At 33.8% G+C, this 27,479-nt stretch overlaps 2 pseudogenes; one reads left to right on the forward strand and one right to left on the reverse strand.

Annotated features, from left to right (window-relative positions):
* Window positions 1–1,042: 1,042 nt before the first annotated feature.
* On the reverse strand, window positions 1,043–18,438 carry LOC149535058 (putative UPF0481 protein At3g02645; annotated as a pseudogene).
* Window positions 18,439–18,525: 87 nt separating this feature from the next.
* Window positions 18,526–25,831, forward strand: LOC149535059 (structural maintenance of chromosomes protein 4-like; annotated as a pseudogene).
* Window positions 25,832–27,479: the final 1,648 nt, after the last annotated feature.

Below are 27,479 nucleotides of genomic sequence, written 5' to 3' on the forward strand. Positions count from 1 at the left end.
GTCACATGACTTATGATTTCTTGTTGTCATTGATGCATTGAAAGATGTCATGCAATTTGAAGTAGTGGCTATCTTCTATGGAAACTGTATAATTGAACAAATTTCAAAAGATTGAAAACATCATAGATTTTTTTGAAAAAATCAGCATTTGATCTTCATGATCTGCATAGTTTATAGTTGAAAACAACAACAAAATTGAAAAAAAAATCAATACATTTTCATGAATCTGGAAAAATAGTTTACCTTTATTTTGTCTTTGGTTTTTTTTTTTTATGGAGATTAGCCTGTACCAGTTAGAATTGGGTAGACTTCTGCAATAAGTTTACTGGTACTAAATAAGATTAGATACGATAGTGAATGTATTATTTTGTAGTGAGGTGCAGTGATTTAATTTGTTAGTTTGCATAGTTTCAAGAGGGAGTAGGTTGAACAATCACATCAAGCATGCAACTAACATGCAACTGAAGATTCAATTGAATCTCTTAGGACAGACATTCGAAATGATTTCTTTATCTTTCAACAATTAGAAATTTCCATGTTTATTGGTGTTTTAATTTAAATAATGCAAGCTGCGGTGTGCTGAGCTCAAAATAAGACCTCTATATTGTAACAATACATAAACCAGGCAAAAAATTATATTGAAGAAAACAAATTATTTGTATCTTGAAGTAAGATGTTTCTATTTTGTGTGCTTTTAAATTTACAAATTGACAACCTGAAGTGAAAAATGAAAAAGAAACAAAAATATATTTAAAAGTAAAAATGCTAAAATAATTATATTAGACCTATAGGCCAATAAAAGTTTATTGTAAATGAAGCATATATACACTGCTTGTAAATAGTAGTAACTAATTTAGGGATTTCCGAAACTTCTTTTATCTTCTTCCATCGTCAAAATACATAAAAGTTTTGAGACAAAATGAAAAATACTAAGCTTACCTAATACTAAAAAGTTTGCACCAATGAACTCATATGACAACAATCATAAACTCATATAATAAGACAAACGGCGTTTGGAAAAGATAAACAAACGGCAAAGAGATTACTTGTATATTCCGTATATTGTGAAGAAAGTTTGCAGAAAACTGAACAGCAGTGCAAGAATTGCCCCAGCCAGAGCTATTTGTCTCCAAGGCGATGAGAAATGCTGCTTCACAAACTCTGCCCACCTAACCTGGAATTTACTTTTGTAGTGCGCATAAACTAATCCTTTCACCTCCCGGAAAGCAGCTTTCCGACTCATCGCCACTCCATCCAATAAACCATTGAAGAGCTCGGCGACCTTTGCATCGATCCCAAGATAGTTTGTAATAATTTCACTTTTTCTGAGCACAGCCACGTCCTCTTCTGAGTTGATCAACTCCTCCATCAAACTCACGTAGCACGTCACAGAATTGGTTAGAGCTGGCTTGCACATCTCAAGGGCGATTAGGTTACGGAAAAGCACCTCCGTGAAGTCTGTTATTTGGATCGGAGGAAGATAAATTGTGGCACCCTCAAATTTAATCGCTTTGATGCCTCCAACATGTCGCTCAAATTTTATTCCAACATTTGCCAATTCCACTGCACAAGGGATGCGTCTCACGGCATTCACGGGTTTGTTCGTGGAGCACGCGCAGCATGAGATGTTCGAGCAGCATGATTTGTTCTGATGACGACGAAATGGTGGAGACACAATGAGGCCGTGCAACAAACCCAGTAGATGATCATGAACTTGTGGAGAAACTTCGAAGCGTAGCTCTTGCTGTGCCTGTTGTTGTGCCTGTGGCTGTTGCTGTGGCTGCTGATGTTGTGCCTGTGGCTGTTGCGGCGACAACAACAAGGACCAATTTTCCATATCATATTTGAAAGGGTAGAATTTGAACCTTGAAGATTTAACTAGCACATCGAAAATCTTTCTCGCCACATCATCTGGTGAGTTGAGCTCCAGTTCAAGCAGCTTTCGGAGAACGATCAAGGGGATTTGATTTTCAAGCATCAAAATGTCACACAGTATATCAAATCCAGTATAATCGATCTTATTTCTCTCGAAAATAGGTTCATAGTACTTACCCGCTTCTGATACAGGCAGTTTTTCCTTACGCAGCGTCCTCAATATTTCGAGAACGAAGCAACCGTCCAAACTTAGCATCCGGGCGAGAGTCTCCGCATCCAAGTCCAATTTCGATTCGTAGATCTCCCTGACTTCTTTTTCCAGATTCAAGATCTCCGTTTGTGCACAAGAGGAGAATCTCTCAGTAGTTGGATCCAGACCACGTTTAACATTGAACCTCAGCCCCATTCTGCTAAGGGCTCTTTTTTAATGCTTCTCCATTGGAGAAAGCTGTTGTGGCTGTGGCTGTGGTTGTTGTTGCTGCTCGTTATTACTGCGAATATTGTATGGACCCAAGGATACGATTCTAGGAACATACGCTCCTCTTGATTGTTTGAGGAAGTCGGGAACCCTGAATATGGACACTTCCAACGGTGACCGGAGATCAGTAACATCGGAAACCTCCGTAATATTAATTATCCATTCATCCTCGTTGATCCATTCTCTACCTCTACGGGGTTCTGGCTTCTGCCTGGACCTCCGCGACTCATCAGTGTTGCTCTCAGACTCGACTGCTGCAGAGGCGTACGGTGTGACAACTGATGAACGAGGAAGCAGACCTCTTGCAGCCATTACCCTCACAACACACAAAGCCCAGATTCGCCTTGCACGCCCAGTAACCTTCAAATGATATTCTTCTGTCAAGGCAGAGTAGTGATCTCAGCAAGCAACTACTAGTTTACATGTCGGCCGCGGAGTAGGTGCGCACGGAATCCCATTCCAGATACCCCAAGTTTAAATTAAAAATTACTTTCTAGAGTTGGACTGTCCATGAAATAATTTAGAAAAATATTTTAAGGAAACGATTTACTTAGTTGTATTTATATGTATGATTAGTGATTTTTAAATATGAAGTAGTCTCCAAGGCACCTAATACATTGAATAAATAAATTTGATTATGTGATACAATATTTATCGTGGTTAGGGTTACAATTTATAAGCTAATTACAGTTAGCATTAGGACTTGAGTTTGGTTTAGATTTATTATTATGATCAAGATCTAAAGTTAAAGTTAGGTTTTAATTACATGATTAGGAGTAGAATTATGGTTAAGGTTAGGGTTAAGGCTAGAGTTTGCATTCTAATTATAATAGGTTTTACGTTAGGAATAAGATTGTGGTAAGTGTTAAGGGCAAAGTTGGAATTACTAATAGAGTTGGGATTGGAATTATGATAAGGTTAAGGGCAAAGCTTTAGATTTGATCACAATTATGGTTTGAGTTAAGGTTAGGATCAAGGATAGGACTAAGGTTAGCATCAGTGCTATGGTTAGGATTTGATTTAGGTTTATGATTATGATTAGGGTTGGGGTTTAGAATTATAATTAGGGTTAATATTAGGGTTAGATTTTAATTTTATAAGTTGAATGTATTATTATATCTAGGTTTAGGGTTAGCATCATAGTTAGGTATACTATGAGGTTTATGGTTTCCAATTATGATTAGTTTTTAGCATTTATAATTATGTTTTATCTTTTAATGAGTACGATTATGATCATTGTTGGGGTTTAAGCTTATAGTTAGGATTATATGTACAATTACATGTTAAGTTTAATGTGTTTAGGTTTATAGTTAGGGTTAGAATTTTGTGTTATGTTTAGGATTATGATTAGGTTTTATATAAAAGTTAGGACAGGGGCAACGGTTAGAATTATGATTAGGGTAACAAAACGTTAACCTAAATGAAATTATGATAGAATAGTATTAAAGTTAAAGATTAGGATTGTTCATAATGCTAGAGTTCAAATTTATGATTCTCTCTCTCTCTCTCTCTCTCTCTCTCTCTCTCTCTCTCTCACTCACTCACTCTCACTCTCTCTCTCGCTCTCTCTACACACACACACATGCATGCATGCATGCATACATACATACATACATATTGATGCAAGAGGATCCTAGGGTAGTTGGCTATCCTACATGAATAAGGGATTTTGGTAGGGTTGAGTGGACCTATTTGGATCTTGGGTAGTTAATTTTGATGTATTTAATAAGTATTGTAAGCCTTTAAAGGCATTTGGTATTTAATCCCTGTTGGAGGTTGACTTGTGGCTCTTCAAGTAGTTAATGTAAGGGGTGTTATTTAATTTGTAATTACTAGGCCGACTTGTGGCTTAGTTGGGTATAAGTAAGGAGTCTTGTGGAGTCTTTAGATATATTTATCCATTTTGGAGAAGAGGAGGTGGTAGAGGAACAAAATTTTGAGAAAGCTAGTAGTTGAGGCTTGGGAAACAAGGAGATTGCTTGGTGGGTTTGTGAGTACTTGTTGGATCTTCCTTAGAGGTTTCTACCAGAGTGTGAATCTGGAATAGCTAGGGTTTACATTGGATCTTGAGGGATCTTGCACAACTATTACTTGCTTTGTATTTGGCCATAATCATGAAGGCCTTACAACCCAACACATTGAATGTAATTAGTTATATCTATGAATAAATTATCGTGACTTGGCTTCAAATCTTGCATTGTCATTTATCTTCCATTGTGTAGTTATTTGCTGGGGGCTACAACATCTCCATTGGGATTATCCTACCTTGCACTGCATTAAGTGGTATCAGAGCAGAGGTTGTTCCTGAGTGTGTAGACCGAACACCAAAGTTGAGGCATTTTGCAGTAGCATTTTCTGAAGTGTATTTATTAGGGTTTGAAAAAATCTTGGAAGATGCCTCCAAGAAGATTGGACCTTAGGGTGATTGATGATCTTATTGATGTTGTGGAAGAAATGATCTCAAAGAGGGTTAAAGTAGATTTTAGATTTGAAATAGAGGAGGTTGATGCCACTTTCAAATTTGAGATGGTGTTGATGAAAAGTGATATGATCATTGAGATCATAAGTGCTATAGGTGGTGTACCTTGGCATATGGGTACTAAAGATGGTTATGAGGAAGTTGTTGAAGACTTTGAATTTGTTGGATTGAGTGGTGAGGCCATAACTGATTATGTGGAGAGACCTATGGGAAATCAGATTGGTCAGTTTGCTAGACCTAGATCTTAGTTGAAGTTGAAGCATAAGATGGATGTTTCTAATTTCTTAGGTACTTTGAATCCTGAAGACCTGATTGATTAGATTCATGAATTTTAAGACTACTTTGAGCTTGAGGATATTGAGGATCCACTCAGAGTAAGGTTGGCACAAACTAAGCTTAAGGGACATGATGCTCTTTGGTGGAAAGAATTGCGAAGAGATAGAGAAGAGGAAGGTGAAATGAATATCACTAGATGGAGATTGATGGTGACTAAGTTCATTCCTACTGATTATGAACTTGAGTTGTTTAAGAGGTTATAGAATCTGAAGCAAAAGGATATGACTATGAAAGATTATACTGAGGAGTTCTACAAGTTGACTATTCGGTCTAGGCATAGAGAATTATGAAAGGAGAAGGTAGCGTGGTACATTAACAATTTGAGATTCAATATTTAGGATGAGGTTGGTATGTTGAATATTTCTTCGATTGAGGATGCTTATCAATATTCTTTAAGAGTAGAGGAGAAGCTGAAAAGGAAGAACCAAGGTAGTTCTTAAGGGAAGGAGAAGCAAGACTACTCGAAAAAGGGTAAAGTGAGTATAAAAGATGAACCAAAACTTATTGATCAAAAGAGAAGGATAGGTAGAGCTGAGTTTAAGGGTACTTGTTTCAAATGTCATGAAGAAGGACATAGATCTTATGAATGTTTGTCGAAGACTGGTCAGAAAAGAATTGTCATTGTCAATGAAGTTGTAGACCATGAACCTGAGCAAGGGGAGAGTATATTGGCTTGGTGAGTATTGGCTAGTCAGAAGACATTGGAATCTTATCAGAGGAGTAATTTGTTCAGAACTCATTGTAAGATTGGTGGTAAAGTCTACAATGTGATTATGGATGGTGGTAGTACTAATAACCTTGTTACTAAGGAGATGGTTTAGAAACTTGGTTTGAAGAGAGAGAGACATCCTTATCCTTATAGGATTGGCTAGTTGTGAGGTGAGCATGCTTTGGAAGTGAGGGGCGAGTTCCTTGTTTACACAAGACCCAAATAGCTCCACTCAAACCCCACCAAAATCCCTTAATCATAAAGGATAGCCAACTACCCCAAGATGCTCCTGCATTAGACTCCCCAAGTGTGAAAAAGATGTTCTCTATAGCTAGAAGAACATCTTCCAAGATTCAATGCACAAATCCCAAACTATTTCTTCACATACATGTTGTCAAAGTCTTCAACTTGTGCACTCTTTCCCTTGATCTTCTTCTATTTCTTCACCTCCATCCTCAATGTTCCATAGGTTTTCTACCCATGGTGATCACTAACCCTTTTAGAATCTGCCAACTCAACTCATCCACCAATACTCAGGTTCCTTCTACCAACCTCTTCATTCTGTAAAGGAATTAGGGAATGCTTTCTGTCACCTTTCTCAATTGTAAACACATTCTTAACACAATCATGCATAGCCTTGCAATCATATTGCCAAGGTCTACCAAGCAACACATGACAACTATTCATGTCCACAATATCACACAACACTTAATCAATTCCCATTGGAGGCTGACTTGTGGCTCTTCAAGTAGTTAATGTAAGTGTTATTGTTTACTTTGTAATTGCTATGTTGACTTGTGGCTTACTTGGGTATAAGTGAGAAGTCTTGTGGAGTCTTTAGATATATTCATCCATCTTGGAGAAGAGGAAGTGGCAGAGGAGCAAAATTTTGAGAAATCTAGTAGCTAAGGCTTGGGAAACAAGGAGATTTCTTGTTGGATTTGTGAGTACCCTTTGGATCTTCCTTGGAGGTTTCTACTAGAATGTGGATCTAGACTAGCTCGGGTTCGGATTGGATCTTGAGGGATCTTGCAGAACTATTACTTGCTTTGTATTTGGCCATAATCAAGAAGGCCTTATAGCCTAGCAAATTGCATGTAATAAGTTTTATCTATGAATAAATTATTGTGACTTGGCTTCAAATCTTGCATTGTTGTTTATCTTGCATTGTGTAGTCATATGCTAGGGGCTAGGACATCTCCTTTGGGGATTCTCCTACCATGCACTACATCACATACATACATGCACAAGTATGTGCAGGATCATGGTGGGCCAAACTATACCCTTAACTGACAATCTAAAATCAACAAATTAGGTTTATATCAACTTGACATGCAATTTTGAGCTAGTAATGAAAATTATATTAAAAAGTTGTAAGAATAGAATGTGTAGGAAATTGAATTTAGTTTCTAAACTACAAGGCCTTATTTGAATATAATTTAATCTCATTATTCAAAAATGTGCATTTTAATGTAGCAGTACAAAAATTTCAGGACAAAAAAAAGAAATAGGTGTATGTGTGACCACCTTAATCACAATTATATAATAATCTTTTTTTATTAGATTCTAAATATAGGAGGTAAGCTCATGCATGGATGTCACACTTACTTTTTTGTATTTTTAATCCAAAAAAAAATGAATTTTCTATTACAACATTTTAGAAAATAAAAGGCCCATGTCTAACCACCTTAACTAATTCAAGATATTATCAATTATTATTATTATAGTAGGTGAAGCATAGTGCATCTTTTAGATTTCAAAAATGTTTTACCCTTTGAAAGGTATAGCCATTTTTCAATCAATATAAAAGTCAATACTTTATAGATATCTTCATTTAAAAATGAGTAATAATTACTTATCAAACTTATATTTTGACACATCCTCAAGAAATCCTTTTCATTTTAACAAATCTAGTCATATTGAAAGTCGTCAGGAACCTCCTTGAAGTCTAGAAGTAACCTAAATGGGGAGAAGTCATATTTTTTGAGTTAACCGAGGAGGCTTGGTAATTACCATGCCTAATCGGGTATCCAATATATCGTATAGGTTGAAAGGGGTCATAGGACCCCTAGAGAGATATTCTAATTGATTGTATGGGTCAAAAAAGGGTTTTAGGTTAGCCTATGACCCCTTTCAACACATAAGATCAATTAGAATAATTATATTTTGTCATAATTTATAAGTGCGCCATATAAGGCAAGGATTCATTAGATTTTATTTTGTTATACAAAGTTCAATCTATTAGGTTATCATTTAAAAGGTTGATTACATGCATGTGCATAACAACGTATTTATATATTTATTTTCCTCAGATTATTAACTAAATAGATCAATACTATTTAAAGGAGATATATATTGACTACCTACAAAAATCAACTTACAAAATAATTTAAATAACTAAACATTCACTTAGCAATTCAATCATATCTTATTCAGGACAGACACAAAAACAACTCACATTGATCATGGAGGGGATAAAGAGGACCCTTCCTCAACTTTAATTCCCAACCCTTCAGTTTCCATAAGGTTCCTTTAGATGTTTAGGTGGGACATATCAGATACCTGATATTTTATTGGCAAACATTCTTTTAAATGACTGTGGTTCCCTTACTCGAGACATGAAAATTTCCAATCACCTTTTCATGGGATTTGAGGCTTTTGCAAGCAAAAAAATATTTTGGGCCTAGACTTTCAAAATTCTTTTGAATGAATTGATTTGGTGTCTTGAAATTGTTGACACTATGGAGAGTAGTAGTAGGTGAAAGTCTAATTGAAAGGGGAAGGTAATGAATAAAGAAATTGAAGAATATAGGGCAAAAGATAGGGAAAACCATCATAGAAAGAGGCAAGGTATGTTAGATGTCAATGAGGTTGATCTCATAATAGTAGTGTCTAGTGAAGATGATGTTGAATTTGATAATATGAATCCACTTAATGCTGTCAATGACAATGTATTAATCGAAGATGAGAATATAGAGCTTGAAAGATAAAATATAACAATTGAGAATGAAAGTGATAATGTTACAAATGAATGTTACACATCTCCTCATTATAATCAAAATGAGGTTCCCTGTAATGAATAGAGACAAACATTGATCTAACCATAAAATTGGTAGAACACCATAGTGGTTATTAGAGATTGATGGGCCCATTTTGAGCCCACTAGAAGGGAAGAGATCACATAGAGTAGTTTATTTGTTCACTTCAAGACTATATGTATAGTTTTTGGAAACAAGACATTGGTGGAGGAATGTCAACTTTTGCGAAATTGTTAATAATGCAAAAATTAAGTCCTATGCAATCAAAATTGAAAATTTGTGTCAACAAGAAAATGGAGAGAAATGCCATTATTGTGAAGAATATTTTTAGTGCTCTTAATACCATAGTAAAGAAGAGTAGGGGAAAGGACAAGAAAACTTCTCATAAGGTTATTATAATTTCTTTGGTAAGTTATCATATGAGAAAAGCAAGATTTTTGAGACAAACTTGTGTTGACTTAAACATTTAAGACATACAACTTTGAGTAGAGCACTTGAACTAAGAGAAAGACTTGACGATCCTCTTCAAAATGATACATGGGCTTATTATGGGAGACTTCTAGATTCTAATAAGAAATAATAGTGGGTTTGATGGAACAAATTGCACAATTTTGGCACTCTATCTCAAGAGTGTTACCAAATGCGAAGGATGTTTTGAAGTTGAGAATTGGTAATAATTTAGACCATACCCTGCATCCAAAATATTATTTGGAGGTAAGTCAAACAATGTTATTCAAATAGTTTTATGAATAATATTTTTAGTGCTCTCAATACCATAGGAAAAAAGAGTAGGGAAATGGACAAGATGACTACTCATAGGGTTATTACAACTTCCTTGGTAAGTCATCATATGAGAAAAGAAATATTTCTTAGAAAAACTTGTGTTGACTTAAAAATAAGTCATACAACTTTGAGTAGAGCACTAGAACTAAGAGAGAGACTTGACAATCCTCTTCGAGATGATACATGAGCTTATTGTGAGAGACTTCAACATTTTGATAAGAAATAACAAAGGGTGTGAAGGAACAAATTTCACAATTTTGGCACTCTATTTCAAGAGTGTCACCAAATTCAAAGGATGTTCTGAAGTTGAGAATTGGAAATAAAGACCATACACCACATCCAAAACATTATTTGGAGGTAACTCAAACAATGTTATTCAAATTTTTTTATGAAAATAATCCAACATTTCATATATCATGAAGGGATTTTGGATCAATGAAGTCATTTTATTCTGTGCCTCTTCCAATTCAAAATATATGTTGTTGCAAATATCATATAGAGTTTTCTATGCACCATGAAGTATTACGCTTCATCCATTTTGCTTTGCATACTAATGAAATGATAGAAAGTTATATTTTTAGTTGCCTTCCAAAATCATCAAGATCATTACTAGATCAATTCTTATGTCCTAGAGATGATGTTTGTTTCTTTTATAGAAATGATTTCTTAAATGAGAAGTGCTCACAATTAGACAGTTTATCAAAATTTGTGACATGTTTCCATGAGGGGTATAAAAAAGTTATTGGAAAGACCTTAGTTTCAAATAACATTAATGAAATGGTGAAATACACATTGAAGAATGTAGGTAAAGGCTTTAGATGTGATTTGGTTGCAAACAAAAAATTGTGGCTGATTTTATTTTAGATTTGAAGGAAAATATTTTTTACAAGTATGCAAGGCATAATCATAGGTCTCAGTCGTTGGATCAACAATTTAGAATGTGTAAAGACAGTTTCCTCATTGGCACTATTAAATTAGTTATTGACTTTATAGAGAAATATACGTTACGACCCCAAAATGAGACACAATCTGAATATTACAAATTCGTTTAGATTGTTTTTGTTTTCCACATAACATATAGGCATGTCCAAGTGATAGTGTGGAAGATAACTAGAAGATAATAAAAGAGAACTACTTTTATAAGAGCAATGATAGATCTCACTCTCATGAGTTTGTCCAACATTGTTTTGAGAATTATTTTGATTTCTTGTGAGAACATGATCTTGCTATGGATATACATCTCATTTGGTCAAATAATTGTAGACATCAATTCAAGAATGCTTGCATGTTTTATTGGTTGTGCAGAATGCATGCAAAGATGGTTGTACCACATATTTGGATATTTCTAGTGTGCAGACATGGGAAAGAGGAGCATGATAGAGTGGGCGCATATATGAAGAGAGCTCTAGTGAAGGAGAAAATGAAGATTTCAATGAAAAAACTTCTTGATGCTCATACCATAGTTGAAATGTGTACATTTACATTGTCAAAGTAGGGGATCTTGATTCAATAGTGTATAGGTTCTTTTGGTTGATTGAGGAGAGATACTTAGGTGATAGATCAGATTGTTCTATAGTCAGAGATTCTCCAAAGATGCATTCATTTTTGTAGCTCTAATTGTAGTACATGGATGATTTGGACACGATAACTATCTTTATTTTGTCCTAACTATTTTCAGTTTGATTGGGATCATTGTGACACAAGTGAGTGGGTGGATACATGGGCTCCACATTATCTTACTCCATTATCTCTCATGCCCTCAATCAGAAATGATGAGATGGATAGTTAGATGGACAGTTATGTTGAGCATAACCATCTATTAGATCTTCTTCTGTCATGATAGGTGTTTGCATTGGTTGCACCACATAGAACTAATGGAAAATTAGATTATTGGTTAGCAAGTTATATAAGAGGTAAGAAAAATCTTGCACTATTGATTACAAATGATGATTGATTCACATATCCTATTGGTTCAATTTTTTTTGATGTAACATGGTTGTGAACATACATGATTAGAAGGAATGGAAATCCCGCATTCGAAGACTATGAGAAGCACAAAACAATTCTCGTATATTCACATCTTATTATAGTAGTAAATGTGAAGTTGTTGAAGAATCAAAGAAGACCAAAAGTAAAAGATCTTTTTACTATTAGTAATGTTGATCATAGAATCCTATTAGAGACCCTCAAGTAGAGAGATGATCCTTTAGGAACACTTCACTAGGTAATAAAAACTCACAAAAAGGTATCATATGTTAATTATATGCTTTAGATTTAGTTTAATATGTTAATTATATGCCTATACACATACTTAATATGAAATTACTATAAATACTAACATTTAAAATGATATTGAATTATAGGTGTCTTCAACACTACTAGTGCATAAAGATAGAAATAATATTAAGGACTGGAACAAAGACAATTCTATGATAGTTTAGTCTCTAGTATTTTTGGTAGTTGTGTACATCAAATATTGTTCTATCATTTATATACATAAGGACTTTCTAATATGCACAATGATATTATATACCTTTTATTCCATATACATAACTTTGTATAGAAAAGATATATTTGTATTTATATCATTCTATTGTAATTATGATGAAACACTTGAAATATTGGAAATATAAACTCATTGATTTATTATATCTTTTTGTAAGTTCACTAATTTGTGTTTTCATTTTAAATATATTAATGGTACATTCTAATAGAAATCTAGGTAACCTCTTATACTATTAGTCCATATTGGTCAAAGTAGTCAAAGTCATTAAATAACATGGAGGGAGCATGAAAATAATATTTTTAGTTCATGTAATTCATATTGGTCATGTTTATAATGTTCAAGTGAACCCTAGTGACATAGTTGTTTCACCCATGGAGAGCCTGGAACATTCAGGAGAATCTTGAACTGGAGTGTCTCCAAGGTACACTAAGCACGTTTGAGCTATGATCTTTTGACACTTGTAACTTAGAATGCATAAGGCCTATCAACAAACTGTTAGATTCTAGAGGACCATGATATTGATGTCCACAATAACCTCTCTCAATCATGGGAGATTCAATTTTTTTGGAAGTGACACAGTCATCTCGGTTGATTCCAAATCTCACAATGTCCCTTAGTAAATTGGTGCACCATTGTGCAAATTTCAAACCATTTATCATGGCATCATTTTGCTAGTGTCATTATCTCCAGATGATCAGGTAAACCCCAATTACACCATTTTTTTACCATAGAGAGTTTGGAACATTCACAAATACCCTAAACTGGAGTGTCTCCAAGGTGCCCTAAGTATGTTTGTGTTGTGATCTTTCAGTGCTTATAACTTGGAACTCATGAGGCCTATCAATAAACTATTAGATACAAGAGGACCATGATATTAATGTCCATAATAAACTATCTTAGTTCTAGGAGATTCAATTTCATTTGGAATTGGTACAACCATCTCAGTCGATGCCAAACCTCATAGTGTTCATTAGTGAATTTTTTCACCATTATGCAACTTTTGAACTATTCATTGTGGCATAATTTTTTTGATGTTTTTAGATTGGATGGTCAGGTGAACCCCAGTGATACCATTGTTTCAACCATAGAGAGCCTAGAATGTTTGTGAGCACCCTAAACTAGATTGTCTCCAAGGTGCCTTAAGCACATTTGGGTTGTGATTACAACACTTGTAACTTAAAACTCATGAGAACCATCAACAAATTGTTAGATACTATAGGAATGTAATAAAAATGTCCACAATAAAATCTCTTAGTTCTAGGAGATTCATTTTTTTTTGAAATTGGCATAGCCATCTCAGTCAATGTTAAACCTAACACTCTTCCTTATTGTATTGGTGCACCATTCATGGAGTCATTTAATTGGTTCCATTAGTTCTAGATGGTCAGGTGAACCCCAATTACATCATTGTTTTGACCATGGAGAGCTTAGATCATTTGCAAGAACCCTAAATGGGAATGTCTCCAAGATTCCCTAGGTACATCTAGGTTTTGATTTCTTAACCCTTATAATGTGAAAATCATGAGGCCTATTGATAAAATATTAGATGTTATAGAATTATGAAATTAATTTCTACAATAATCTCTCTCAGTTCAAGGATATTCAATTTTGTTTGGAATCAACACAACCATCTCAGTTGAGGTCAAACCTCGTAGTGTTCCTTAGTGAATTGGTGCATTAGTGTGCAACTTTTGAGTCATTTTTCATGGCATCATTTTATCAATATCATTATCTCTGGATAGTTAGGGAAACCCTAGTGATATCATCATTTCAACCACAGAGAACCTAGAATATTCACGATCACCCCAAACCAGAGTGTCTCCAAGGTGCCATACACGTGCTTGAGCTATAATCTTATGACACTTGTAACTTGAAACTCATGAGGCCTATTGATGAGTTGTCAAATTCTAGAGGACCATGATATCAATTTCCACAATAGCTTATCTCATTTTTGGGAGATTCAATTTCATTTGGAATTGGCAAAGCCATCTTGGTCAATGACAAACCTCACAGTATTCCTTAGTGAATTGGTGCACCATTGTACAACTTTCTAACCATTCACTGTGGCATCATTTCATCAGTGGTTTTAGCTATGGATGGCTGGGTCACCCTAGTGACACCACTATTTTGACCATGGAGAGCCTAAAATGATCATGAGCACCCTAAAATCAAGTGTATCTAAGGTGCCCTATGCATGTTTTGGTTTTGATATTCTGACACTTGTAATTCAAAACTTGTAAGTCTTATTAAAAGTTTGTTAGATGCTAGAGGATTGAGGTATTGATGTCCACACTAACCTCTCTCAGTTCTAGGAGAATCAATTTTATTTGGAACTAGCACAGCCATCTCGATCAATGCAAAACCTCATTATGTTCCTCAGTAAATTAGTACACCATTGCACAACTTTTGAACCACTCATTATGGCATCATTTCACCAATTTTATTAGCTCAAGATGGTCAGGTGAACACTAGTGACACTACTATTTTGACCATGAAGAGCTTGGAACATATGCAAGAACTATGAACTAGAGTGTCTCCAAGATGCTCTAATCACATTTGGGCTATGATCTTATGATGCTTTTAGCTTGGAACTCATGAGGCTCAGCAATGAACTGTAAAATTATATAAGACCATGATATCAATTTCCATAATAACCTCTCCCAATTATGAGAGATTCAATTTTTTTTGGAATTGGCACAACCATCTTGGTCGATGCCAAACCTCACAATGGTCCTTAATGAATTGGTGCACCATTGTATAACTTTCAAACCATTCATTGTGGCATCATTTTGTCATCATTGTTAGCTCTAAATGGATAGGTGAGCCCTAGTGACACCATTTCCTTACCATAGAGAGTTTAAAACATTTATAAGTACCTTGAATCAAAGTGTCTTCAAGGTGCCCTAAGCACATTTGGATTGCGATATTTTAACACTTGTAACATAGAATTTATGAGGCCTATCAAAAAATTGCTAGATGCTAGAGGACCATGATATAAATGTCCATAATAACCTCTCTAAGTTCTAGGAGATTCAATTTCATATGGAATTGTCACACCCATCTCAAATGATGCCAAACCTCATAGTGCTCCTTAGTGAATTGGTACACCATTGCATAATTTTCAAACTTTTATTCATGGTGTAAATTTATTCATGTTTTTATCTTGGGATGGCCAAGTGAATCCTAGAGATATCATGGTTTCAACCATGGAGAGCCTCGAACATTCATGAGCACCCCAAACTATAGTGTCTCCAAGGTTCCTTAAGCACATTTGGGTTGTGATCTTATGATGCTTGTAACTTGAAACTCATGAGGCCTATTGAAGAAATTTTAGATGTTAGAGGACGATGATATTGATGTCCATAATAACTTCTCATAATTTTGCGAGATTCAATTTTGTTTGGAATTGGCACAACCATCTCGGTCAATGCCAAACCTCACAACTTTCCTTTCTAAATTGGTGCACCATTGTACAACTTTCAAACCATTCATCTTGGAATCATTTTTTTGGTGTCATTATCTCTGGATGGTCAGGTCAACCCTAATGATACCAATATTTGACAATGGAGAGCCTAAAATGTTCATGAGCACCCTAAACTGGAGTGTCTCCAAGGTACCCTAAGCATGTTTGGGCTATGATCTTCTGATACTTGTAACTCATAACTCATGAGGCCTATCAATAAACTTTTAGATACTAGAGGACCATAATATGGATGTGTTAGCATGAATGTTGATGCTATGGGCACCATTACAGTTGACCTCATTTTTAGACCAAAAATTTTGACCATTTATTAAAATGGGGTCAAATTGGTCAGAATATGTAAGAGAAAACATCTTTTTTTAAAAATCCATGCCTATGTTGGTCAAAATTTTTACCAATAGTAAGTGTTGGTCAAAATTTTGACCAACACGGGCTTCATTGTGTTAAAATAAAAAAAGTTTTATTTGAAAATTTGCTATTTGTTTAACACAAAGTGTGTGCTTCCTAAGAGTTAGGAATCTATGTTCTTTCTGTTGTTTGGATTGAATATTTGGAGCTTTGTCTTTAGAGTTTATCCTACCTATTTTTGCATTTCATTGGCACATTGGAGTCTTCACCTACAGCCACGAATTGGTCTGATCTCCTGGAGTTTTATCAAAATGTTTTGCACTTGGTCTTTCACTACATTATTAACTCCTACTGGAGTCTCTGGCCATCACAAAATGTGGCCTCAACTTATTCTAAAGATTTTTTTCCTTCTGCTATTCTAGCCATCGTTCATGAAGAGACAAAGTTTTCAAACAATGCTAAGTTATCTTTAATTTTTGGGAAACATTTTATTTTCCATCACCAGATCTGGATTTGTTGTTGCAAGTTAATAATAACTTGGGAACTTTTGGAAACTCTTGTTGCTTGTTTCTCTTTTCCATGAAATGTGCTTCTTTTCTTATACATATCTCCTTGATTCAAAGGGTTAGCTTCTTCCTTATATTTTCTATTGTTTGGGTTATCTTGATTGGTATTGAGAAAATTTTACTTACAAACTCTTTGGACTTGGCTATGAGTATGTGGCTTTAAATTCTTTCTAGAATTCGGAGTTTAAGATGTTTGAACTTTCCTTGGCCACCAATTTTTAAAAAAATTTGTAGATAGCTTCATTTTCACAAAAACCCTTGTGGGTATTTGTTCTCTTTATTTACTCTTGCTAGAAGGCTCTCAAATTCTATGAGATACATGTGAACAATAGCAAATGTCTTATGGGTTCTCATGCTTTCTTGTTTTGAACTTCATTCCTGCTAATGAAGGTTTTTCCATCTTCATTTGGAATTCATTTTGAAGCACATACATTATGGAGATTTATGGATATCTTGGCTATTTATGTAGCTGTAGATTCAAACCTTGTACCTAATGGAAAACATTGCTTCGAATATTACTGAAAGCTTCTAAGATTCTATGTCTCTTTCCATTTGGCTATATTTGATAAAATAACATGATTCTCATTACTTATTGTTGTAGCATCATGTTTATCTACATGGCTAAAGATTGTTGTCTCACACAAAAAATGTTCATAAATCCCCGTGATGGCTATATGTATTCTTGCAAACATTTTGAAAAATAGTAGAATATTGAGACATAGATGAGCATTCAACTCGCCATGAAATTATTGCATTCAACCAAAAAAAGACTAATCTACAATGTACCACCATCACCAACAACAATAATTACCCTATATCATTGAAATCATACAATTTCTTTAATATAATTTCCTTGTTTTGGTGCAAAGAATCAATAGGGCAGCAGGGATAATGAGGCAGAAGAGAGCAATGGGTAAAAGCACAAACCTGTGTCACCTTTTATAAAGAAAAGTGATATCAAAATGTGACAGTTCAACATTAATGACAAAAAAAATGGTATTTGTGTTTAAAATATGAAGATGATGTAAACTGATGAAATGTGTAGAATTGTATGAATTTTATGCCTATAATTTTTATTATTTTTTTGACTAAGAATTTATTCATTTTATTTTATTTTGAAGTCCCTTTTTTAACTGTAAAAAATATAGGATGTAGTTCCCATCAAACAAGTATGTGCAAATCATCTTTTTTTGTTATGATTTGAAAATATTTTATAGATGACATGTATAGCTAGTGCAAAAAAAAACAAATAATTATTTTTGATGTATATTTTCTTTGTTATAAGTACTCAAGTTCGACCTTGTCAGAATCCAATAGTTTTTTGCTCCCGTCAAAACTTCCCTATCAAATCTATACCTTCTTGAAAAAAAATTACATATTCATGAAGAGGATTCTCTCCTCTAGTGATAAATATTTTTATTTTTATTTTTTTTATACGATTTACTATTTTTTTTTCATTTTTTGAGAGAGCATCTTCTGAAATGTTAAAATATCGATTTATAATATTTTTAGATTATAGCATATTATAACTAATCAAAACACTCAAAAATTTATATAATGATGATATTGAATCTAAAATCTATAAAAGGGTATTTTTAGTTTTTTTTTTTAAAATTGAGTTTTGATAGAGAAATGAGATTTGACAAAAGCAGGTTTTTGTATCACAAACGGTGACACAGATCTATGCTTTTACCCCAATAATAGTGCCACAAGAAAACAAGTGGCACACACATCCACATGCAAACCCTCCCTCTCCCGCGTCTCCAAACCGCATTGAACGTCAACAACCATGAAAGCTAAGTATTTTCTTCTCCCTCTTCCATTTCCATGCATTTCCATTGTCTTCAACTCATGGCACCTGGATTGTACACTAGAGTTCCATTATCATTGTCATTCTCGATAATGTTGTTTATTCTTGCTGGTCTAATGGCGAAGACCAAGAAAAAATTGCCCAATGTTAATAATAATGGAGGCTTGAAATTGGGTATGGAGGTTGAAGATATGTCATTTGATGAGCAATAGAAGCTTATGGATCTCATCAACACACTAGCCAATATTGATTCTCCAACTAGGCATCTTTTGGCTAAGGATCCTTATTCTACTTATTAGTTCTTTTTCTTTCTCTTCTTTTTCTATCATTAGCCCAACAACCCTAAATAAATTCCTAAGTACTTATATAAATGCATTGTATATAATACTTGGCTAAGAAGAAGATTTATATATGGCTTTTAAAATGATTAAAACTAGTCTTGTTTTTCTATTTATATATCCCCACGTTTTGGGTACTCCCTAAGATTAGAACTAGTCTTGTTTTTCTATTAATATACTTTGATTTTCTATAACTAGCCTCTAAAAATATCATCCCTCAAGTGAGATTAATTATTCATCCTAGTGAAAATGGTTGTTGTTGGCCATCTTCCTCTTTGATGGGTTGTCAACTTCCAACAAGTAAATTTCTTAAGTGTGCAAGTGTTTTAATTCTTACTGATTTAATTGTTTAGTGATTTGCAGGTTATTACATGGATTTTGCAAATCAACAATTTCCAAACTAAATTTTCTTGGTATTAGTTTAATCCATCTTCAATACTTTTTATTATTTATTTATCCTTGGCTATCTGATCATAGTTAGGAAAGGTTGTTTCGCTAGTGGACATGGAAATTTTAGATTGTTATATTTGGGATGGGACATGAATATAAAGTCTAGATTTTTGTGTTTTCTTTTTCACACATATTGGGAATCCCTAATGTCTAGGATAAGGCATAAGGCATTTGAAATTATATAAATTTATGAAATATCAATAGTAGATCCTTAACAGAGGGTTTGACATCTTGGAACTTAAATTCTAACTGGACATGTATAATGAAAATGGTGCACTTACAATTGTTATTTAAAAGCAGCTTAAATGATCAACTATAATCTCATTATTACTTGACTAAGAAAGAAAAACATCATGAATAGAGAAAAATAATGTTTTTAAAAGGGTCATCAATTATGAAAAAGTGGGCTAAGAGTTGATCAATTATCTTGTGACTATTTGCCCCAAAGTGTACCTTAAACTATAGTGAGCTCTATACTCTAATTTATTATGCTCTCTTCTCGCTCTTCCCCAACTTGAGTATTATCTCCACTCTGTTGCTGTAAAACTCACTATATTGAAACTCCTCGATGACCCCCTCAATCATGGGCATAATATTCAGCAAGTGGCTTATTAATGCATTCATTACTGAATATAATACTAAGGATCTTGGAATGGTGGAAAAAACAACTGAATCTGTAGGTTAAGCAAACCCTGAGTAGAACCAAAACAAGGTATCTATTCAGAAAACTATTTGAGTTAGTCTAATTGAGTTTACATTTCTTGTTCATGTGTCATAGAGTTTGAGTAGGATTTAATTGAAGACTATAGAGCTGCTCATTAGTTTTATTACTTTGCAAGTTTGTTGTCACACTCGAGCTTTAAAGGAACATTGCTGAAACTTGAATGATCTATTAAATCACATTATATTATATATATGTATTGCTGTTACATTTGATAAATAAGAAGAACCAATAGATTTTTATGTAGTTCTATCTATGATCATCTTTGTTACTTTTTTTGGTGATCTATCTTTGTTATTTTTGTTGTTTTGTTTTCTCTATTTAAAACCTTCATGGAAAATGTAGAAGATATGGTGACTAAAAAATGTTCTTTTTATTGTATGCTTTTTTGGAAAGATTGAAGATCCCAGAGTAACTGACTAGCCATGGCCTTGCTTCAATGTAAGTTAATCATCAAGGGAACTTTTCTAATAAGAGATTGAAAAGTGATTATGGGGGAGAGAACATTAGTCCCAACACTTTATATAAATTGAAACACGTTCCTCCAAGTGGAAGTGTTTTTCCTAATCTTGAATTTCTTATTCTATCCAACAATAGAATGTTGACAAAGATTGGAAGTTTATCAAGTAGTTTAGTAAGTTTGGATTTCAACAATTGTTTGGGGTTAACAACATTGGCATATTTTTCTAATCTAGAAAGACACAAATATCTTAATATAACTGGATGCCTTGAATTAAAAATGTCTAAGCTCAATTGAAATAATTAAAATCAATAGTTTGTGGAAGCTGTGGAGCATTAAGGGCTTCAACATACTGAAAAAGTTGTCTTATCTTGATATCTCCTTCTCAATCTTCAACCAGGGTTTGGTGAGTCTCAAAGAAATTCTACCCTTCTTTTTCCTTTTTTAAACTATTGTCATAGCCAATAGAGATACATTTAACACCTAAAATTTTTTTTTCATCAAAGATATATTTAGCAAATATTTTTCACATAATATCACCAGTATATTATATATATGGTTTGATGTATTGGGTTGTTGAAGCAAAAGAAGAGAAAGAGGAAGATCTTGGGCTAATGATAGAAAAGGAAGAGAAAGAAGAAGAACTAATAAGTAGAATAAATAATTTATCCTAAATAAATAATTTAATTTCAAAATCAGGTCTACACTTTATGCTTTTATTCATTTTAAAAGGCATATAAATTGAAACATTCAATTCAATTTATGAAATATCAATGACAAGGCCATTTTTGTAAGAATTAAAGAGTGATCAATGTCAAGAATTTTCTGGAAATGTTTTCTAAACATAAATCTCAAGGATGGTTGTCTTTGTATTGTGAGAACATGGGTGAATTCTTTGTTCATCCATCTCTGTGTGGTGTACTTGATAAGACCCTCTAGCCCGGGAACACTCATACACTTCCTGGTCCATGAATATGGTATGATCTTCAGTCCATTCCATGCCTCAGCCCACCTTGGAGGCTGACTGTCCTCCTTAATCAATCCTTGGAACACTTATTTGCCACACAACCCATGAGCATGATAGGATTTTTGTTCAATCCATGTTGGGTTAGTGTACATGAGATCTCATGAACTTGGAAGGCTAGCAGGCCTTATTTACAATCCATTTCTAGTAAATTCAAAACTAATTTCATATAGATGGATAATGTAGGAGGAGAAAAGTTACAAAAGAAAAAATCTAAAGTTGCAAAATTGTAAAGTGTAAGTACCATTAGTGTGTTTTTTGGCTATGCTAAATTTACTAAATTTATTTGTTTGATTTGCCAAATTTTGTATTGTCTACATCATTTGAGCAGGATATTGACAATTCAAGCACATAAATAAATCGTCCTAAGGTTCAGATTACCACAAGCAAGACAACTATACATAAATTAAAGAAAGCTATCAAGGAGTCAACAAAAGAAAAAGAAAGAGTTGTACCTGAGAAAGAGGAAAAAATAGCCACTTTTAAAGAGATTGAACAAAAAGCACTTGTGATGCAAGAAAACTATAAAAAAAACAAGAGGTTTTACTTTTTTATGAGTTTTCTGTTTATGTCTTTCCCAGTTTGATATACATGCTTATATAGATGGATATTTTCTCATATGATTTTAACATTTTTATGTTGTGAATTGTTTTATTTAGGATAGTCTTGAGTCTTGTATTCACATATATGAGTTCTTTTCCCACCTGTTATGAGGCTTGACTATTTCACTCTGTACCTATTAGATGCACATAATGAAGAGGTAGAGAAAGCCAGGAATGAATACAATGAGCTCAAAAAGGTTGTGGACGAGCTGCAATCAGGAGAGGCAAGTGATCTTTGCCTCAGTTTAAATATAAAACTCCCATAAAGTGTTTGAAAACCCTAGATGGGCAAAATACACAATTTTAGTGAAATAGATGGTTCATGCATGATCAAATAGTTTTGTTGTTAACTGAATAAAAAATATGTTTCATTTACAGGTTGATGTGCAATACAAATTAGAAGATGTAAAGAAGATTTCTAAAGAATGGGAAGCAAAGGGCTAGGGTATTGTAAAAAGTTAGAAGAACTAAGCAAAGCACTTGAACAACATATTGAGTAGTGGGTTTCCTTTCTTCTTACCTAGTCAAACCTTGTGAATAGATCTAAAGTCATTTATGTACCTTTTTCATTGATTTATGGGAAAATGGGAACATTATTAAACCCTGACCAATTTTGGGCATGCAAAAGCCCTAGTTTTGGGCATGTTATTACATATGCATGCCTGTCAAATTGTGAGTTGCACTCTTCCAATGTGGGGATTGGAATGGCTATCAAACTGTGGTATGCTTTATTCTGATGTGGGGACTGGAACTTGAAGCAATCTCTTAATAGACATTGATATGCTGATAAATTTTTGTGGTGCTATTGTCCTTGTAGAATTTGAATTGAAGGCATTGATCCTAATTTTCTTCAAACAACACTAGGAAACAAAAAATTGCTTGAATTGAGTACCCTTGAAAGAGTACTTGAGAAAGTAGCTTTATTGCAGGCTCAATTAAAGGAGTTAAAGCCAAGCTTGGACTCCATACAAGAGGAAATTCTTGTACCATCTATTTTTCCGTATGCAATTTATTGGTTAAGAAATTTTATTTAGTGAACAATTTGAAAGGTAGTTGGAAACTCAAGGATGAAAATTCCAAGTCCACCCTCAGTACAAGAGTAAAAGTTTTTACCTAATTTTTACTTGAAAAAATATAAATAAAGAAATCATAAGTTTTGATTTACTTATGATGTTAAAATATTTTGATGTACATAAATGTTATTAAGTTCTATAATCTCTCAAGTATCAGAGGAAGGCTGCTTTATATAGTGAATGGGTTGAAGAACTCAATAACATAACTTTGGAACATGATGATCGAAAGAGACAATATGATGAACTATAGAAAAAAAGGTGAGTGCTTGAAGACTTGCAAAATTCAACCATGGACATGCATGATACTTCAAGGATGAACTTTGGTCATACAATTAGTATTGATATTTTACACACTAAACTCTAATCGTCATTATTCTTAGGCTAGAAATTCTCTCCAATTTGTGTTCATGTATAACCAGGTCAGTAACTTCTTTATATTTTTGTAATTTTTAGATTGCCTAATGTTTAGGTTGGACGAGTTCATGCTTGGATTCAATAATGTTTCTTTAAAGTTGAAGGAAATGTACCAGGTCAAAAACTGTTAATAAGAGTTGGTTGAAACCATTTGAAGAAGTTATTTGGAAGCTTTTATCTATGTAAGAATCGGGTGTACAGAGGGGGTAGTGAGATTGGGTTTATGAACTGGTGAATGACAACAATAAAAACCTTCATTTTCTACAGACCGTTTCACTTTCTAGAATCTTAATTTGATTTGGGTTGATGTAGTAATAAAATTAGCAGGTTCAGGCATTTAATTTATCTATTCTCAAATGTGTTTTTTCATTACATTGAACTTGCTGTTGCATGAGTTGTAGAGCAGTGATTTGTCTTTGATTGTTTCCATTATAGCAGTTGGGTTTTAGGATTAATGAAGACCATTCCATGAATATAAAGGCCTAATATTCATGGAAGTTCATTGCCTAACTTGTATATAGATTTTGCTAACCATGTATATATAGAAATCATGGGGGAACAGTGTGATCACAAGTTGAACAGTGAGAATAAGTGTTGAAATTGGGTACCGAGTATTGTAGTGGCTAACCTAGCCAAAAAATAGGTATATTTTATGTTTGGGAACATTATACAATGTTCATTTGATGGTAAATCTATCACCAATTCATTGCAGGGTCATGTGGAGATAGTGGATTGAGGAAGCCCTAGTTGATAGGGTTAAAAGACACCAATTGGAGATACAGGTGTTGCAAGGCCCATGAGACAAATTTCCTTTGGATTTGGGAAAGTGGAGATAGAATAAGTCACTATTCAGGAGTTGGAAGTGCCAGGTGTAATTTACCACATACTTCCTTTGTTAATTTGGACAATTTTCATGCATTGAAACAAGGTAACTGTTAAGAATAGGTGTACTGGTTCAAAATAGTCAACAAGAAGTTTTTGATATGTTGTATTACTTCCAAAAGGGTATTTGTAAATGAAAAATTCTTTCCAGGTGTTTTGAGTAAAAACAAAGTTATTTCCATTTTTTGCTCTGTTGTAGGGCTACTTGATTGCTGAAGTAGGTCTCTATGATAGATTGTGAGCATTTTACCAAATGTTGAGTATGGGATTGATATACAACCTTAGACTCCATTCAATCAAAGTCATTAATAGCCTTTAACACCAAAATTATCATTTAGGAGTGTAGTATAAGGCTTTGACAAGTTTGATCTCTTAAGCATTTGAAGTAGTTGATAGGCTAGAGTGCCTAAACCTCTGAAATTTCTAAATTCTCATTGTGTCATGAAGACCACCACCCTCCCTCTACATCATTAATGAATGGAAGCCAATGCTAATTATTGTGTATTAATTAATTTTATATCATATTAATGAATGCTATGTGATTGTATTGATTGAATGTTATAGTTGGGGCTCTGATTTTGTGGCCTTCTCAACTCCTGATGAAGCATCTTGAGCTATAAGTATGGCTTGTTTTGAGTAGATGTAAATGTTTATTAAATATTTTGAACTTTTGAAACTTGTCTTCTAATATCTCTTGTATTAAGATTGTAAGTTTCTATATGTAGCTTGTAAAAATGAATGGGAAAATGGTAGTCAGCAAGCCACTCTATGTTGCACTGGCTCAGCACAAAGAAGAGAGAAGAGCAAGGTTACAGGTACTTCTTTTCATTCTTATTTTGAGGAGTATATTTACAAACTTGATTCCATGCTATTTATTTTGAAACCAATTCAACAAGATGGATCCATATTCAATTCTTGTGCTTATCTTACAATTTATCTCTAAGATTTAGCAAACTTACTGAAAGTCAAAGTCAAGTAGTCTAAATAAGATAGCTATATATAGAAACTCAATCATTAAGACATTTAGTATGGACTTGAGCTATCTTGATGGAACTATTTCTGATAAGAGTAGGAAAGAATGGTCATGAGGTTATAGGGGGTGGAAGGGTATTAATAATATAGTCAATAGGTTAGATAGTTAAGTCTCAGTAGAAATTTAGGAATTGTTGGGTTCCTAAATGTGTGTTTATTACTGGAATGTATTTTCTTACTCAAAATATTGTTGTAACTAGTATGACTCTGGGAATTATTGATTCAAAATGTCTATTTTTTTGGTTGAAATTATTAGTATTCTATTAGTGGAAATGCCATACTAATTTGGCATATCTTGATTGTTTTATGCAGGCGCAATTCTCACAAATGCGAAATCTAGTTGGCGTGGCACAAGCTATGCCAACTCATCTTCCTATATACCCTCCTGGAGGTCTAGGTCTAAGCCAACCAATAATCTATGGATAGGGGCCACCCACACTCATGCCACCTCAAGTAAATATGATATATATTCATATTTTTTGATATATTTTCTACTGATGTTGTTAATCTATGCTAATCAATTCAAAGTTAATTTTGATGCCTTGCAAATGGCTCTATGCTCATCTTGAAGAAAAAGATGTGTCAACTTTTGTTTAGTGACCGATCTAAAATGAAAAGCTCAATGTTCATCAGCTTTTATTTGTTATGTTCTTATATAAGAACAAATTGTCCTTTTTAGCATGTCATGCTTGGAAAACCATTCCAAATTTTTGCAAGTTCTTCATTCAACATTATTTACATTGGTAGTTTATGATCTGATGCCAATTTTTTCGTAGGCTGGTGGATTTGGTTATCAGAAATAGCTTGTCCCTCGTATTCATCCAGGAAATGCACCTATTCCAAATTTTTATCTTTCTCTGGTTCAGCCACAACAAGGACATCAATCTAATGTTAGGTGGTTTGGAGCTACACCCATTAAAAAACAATAGCAGAAGTAGTAGATGCCACTTATACCTCAATAGGAAAAGCACAATTTATCTATATTTTTTAATTTTTGTACATCAATCTTGGTTATTAACTATCTTCCTTACATGTTCAATTCTTCACTGTACAGGTCAATTGCTATAATGCTTTTCTTTATTTTGTACTTCAAGCAACTACTATTATTAACATTTCTCTTATTGTTGAAATGTTCTAGAATGCAGATTTGAGCCTCCAAATGAAAGTTTGATTCTTCATGACCTAAATGACAAGGTTCTTTTAAAACTACCATTAGACTTCATAAAAATGGGACAAATATATAAACATAGAGGCATGCAAAGTATCTCCTTCTAGTTTCCTTAGGCTCCTCCTAGATATGTTTCTCTAGGATGCATTGCGAGAAAATCTCCCCCAAAACCAAGTGAATTCAAATCATTGCATTGTATTCGTAATGATTTAGTAACTGGAGTTCAATTCCCTGATAACAATGTTTAGGACGCTACTAAAATTAAACAAACAAGAGAAGACTTTAGCATATGGATGCTAGATAGTGAGGTATAATCTATTGATCACTTTTGTAGAAGGATAATTGAGATTCCTTTTTAATTTTTTTGGAATCTGACCATGTGAGGCAATTTATAGGCTGGTACATTGCTTGTAAGAATTGGAATAAAAAGGCCACCAAGAAGGTTTTCCCTAAGACTAGCTAATCAAACCAATTCCCATGAACTAGATGACTTAGTGATTGATGCCCAAGTACAAATAATTTCAACAACACTTTTTGATGATTTTAGGGGTCTGGTAAGCATTTGATGGGTAGGAATGTTGCGATGTGACACTTTGCTTGCATGTACTCTCACAATTTAGTGATAAAAATGGCTATGTAAATCTTATATCTCAATAGTTTTGATCTATATGATGATGTTTAAATCATGGAATCCATTAGTGGTTTGACATTGGTTTTCACTTTTCATTTGTCCATGTAGATGGTTCCATTGTTGAACATTTTTTTTCACTGGCATCATGTCTAGTTTACATGGAAGACTCGATTACTTAAATTCAACAGTAAATCTATCATTAGTGACAAGGTCATACAATGAAAGGCATGACTTTTTGGAACCTCTCATCAAACCTGTGGATGGATTTTTGAGGT

The sequence above is a fragment of the Cupressus sempervirens genome, chromosome 10 (assembly GCF_028749045.1).
Source record: "Cupressus sempervirens isolate cs-2001-9-10 chromosome 10, ASM2874904v1, whole genome shotgun sequence".
Lineage (NCBI taxonomy): Eukaryota > Viridiplantae > Streptophyta > Pinopsida > Cupressales > Cupressaceae > Cupressus > Cupressus sempervirens.